At 50.9% G+C, this 2,156-nt stretch overlaps 1 long non-coding RNA gene across 1 annotated transcript; it reads right to left on the bottom strand.

Moving 5' to 3' along the window:
• Positions 1–1,320: 1,320 nt before the first annotated feature.
• LOC139817390 (uncharacterized) lies at positions 1,321–1,809 on the bottom strand. The gene is made up of 2 exons (XR_011733228.1): positions 1,671–1,809; positions 1,321–1,538 (listed from the first exon to the last, which is right to left on the bottom strand). It is a non-coding gene; the product is annotated as an uncharacterized lncRNA (long non-coding RNA).
• Between the last annotated feature and the right edge of the window lie 347 nt (positions 1,810–2,156).

The raw sequence follows: 2,156 nt of genomic DNA, 5'->3' as shown, positions 1-2,156 counted from the left end.
CTCTAAAGGTTAAGAATCTAGAAGGGCAGTGGGCACGTTGGATGGAACCATAGAGGTAGGAAGGTACGCGAGAGGTGATTGCGGTGTTAAAGTTAAGTCAGTGTAGAACAGTTTATTCAGGCAAAGCAGAGTACAGAAAAGGATCTAGAACGTTCACGTCCGCGTATCGATCGAGAGTGAGCCGGCGCGCGGCGCTTCTTCCCTCTATCGCAGTGGAATGCGCGCATGCGTTAGTCTATTACACCGTTGCCGTTTATACGCGCATAATTGCTATATTCTTTTCAGGAACGCCTACAATTTAATTTCGTAGTCAAGCACCGAGCAGGAAGGGTGCACGCAAACGCTGACGCGTTGTCTAGGCGTCCATGTGCAGAGGAAAACTGCAGATATTGTGATAAAGTAGAGATGGGGGAGGAAAATTTTGCAAGGGGAAATGTTGGAAGAATAATCTTCAAGGAAACTGAGTCTGCGGACTGGAAAAGGATGCAATTGGAAGATCTTTCGATTGTATGATTTTATCGTTGAAAAGAGGGGAATAGGCGACCTCTTCGTCAAGAAATTTCTCAGAAAGATTCGACTGCTAAGGACCATTGGCTCCTATGGGATTCCCTGGTAATTAAAGACGGGATTTTGTATAGAAAATGATAGTTTCCAAATTTACGTTCCGTCGTATTTCAAACTATAATTCCTCGGAGAATGATTTCACAAATTTGAGAAAAAGCTCATAATTCTTCCACGGGTGGCCATTTTGGTGTCAATAAGACCTTAGAGAAGATCCGGAAACGTTTTTATTGGGCTTTCTGTAAGCAGGATGTCGAACATTGGTGTAGGACTTGTAAAATTTGCGTTGCAAAGAGAGGCCCATCTGACAAAGGGAAGTCTTATATGCAAATTTATAATGTCAGTGCGCCTTTCGAAAGAATTCAAATGGATGTTCTTGGTCCCCTTCCAACTTCTTCTTCGGGAAACAAATATCTGTTGGTGGTTACAGACTGTTTCACGAAATGGGGGTGTTGTGAGCGCACAACGCCCTTGGCAACCGAGTTGCCAAGCGTTAAAGAAACTCGACCCCAGCGACGAAACGTAGAGAGCAAGGTCCATCCACGAGGACCAATATCGCTGACGCGAAGGTCAGCGCCGAGCGCTGACCATAGAGGTTAATGCTACCGCGGGCGATCCCGAGGTAGCAACCGGAAACCGATGTAAGACCGCCGAATCGAACAATCAGGCAGTCGGTCTGAGAACTCCACGACGTCGCGTTGAAACATCTACGAACTCTAACGAATCGCGAGACGGGAACACTAAATAAAGAACACCTCGTCCAAGCCAAGCTCTAGTATATTTAATAAAGTGTTAAAGTGGTGTTTAACAAAGTGTGATCATTAACCGAGCCCGCCAGACGCCCTCATCCCGATCCTTCCGAGCTCGCGAGCGGAGCACGACCCCTTCAGCCGTCTGAACGGCTAACATTGGTGGCAGCGGTGGGATCTGCTCCATCGATTCGCCAGGAAGGACCGGACTGCCGAAGAACCACGCATCTGAAACAAGAACGAGTTCGATTAACAATCGGTGGCAACATATCCCGGAAAGGAAAAGCCAGCCGAGACCCGAGCGAAAAGACGGTAGCAGCCGCGAGTGCAGAAGTGACACCTGAGACGGCCACGACCTACCGCACGGAATCACCGACTCCGAGCGACGCAGAGACACAGCGAAGCAGCGTAGCAGCGCGGCAGGGACGCAGCGATCACGCAGGGACGCAGCCAAGCAGCGAAGCGGCCCGACGGACCGATCAGGCGGAGCAAGGCGAAGCAGCCAAGCAGCAACATGCGATTCGCGGCGATATTGTAAGTGCGAAAATTTATGTAACCGCGAGCGTTAAGTAAATGTCGGACGACCCGAACCGACAGCCGCCCGTCCCGCAAGCATCATTTATACATAGCAAGTCCGCGCAACGCGCCGCGCGTAACCTCGAGAATCCCGTGCGCGCGACGCGATCCGCAGGCGAAGGGTTAAACCGGCCCGCCGAAAGCGAAGGGTTAAACCGGCCCGCCGAAAGCGAAGGGTCAGACCGGCCCGCCGACGGACTAGACCAAGTCCGCTTGAATTTAGAGTCACGTTTTGCCGAAGGAGAAGCGCCCGTGCTATCTCCGAACGTC

The sequence above is a fragment of the Temnothorax longispinosus genome, chromosome 8 (assembly GCF_030848805.1).
Source record: "Temnothorax longispinosus isolate EJ_2023e chromosome 8, Tlon_JGU_v1, whole genome shotgun sequence".
Taxonomy (NCBI): Eukaryota; Metazoa; Arthropoda; class Insecta; order Hymenoptera; family Formicidae; genus Temnothorax; species Temnothorax longispinosus.
The sequence above is the reverse complement of the archived record's forward strand: the minus strand, read 5'-3'. Positions and strand labels throughout refer to the sequence as shown.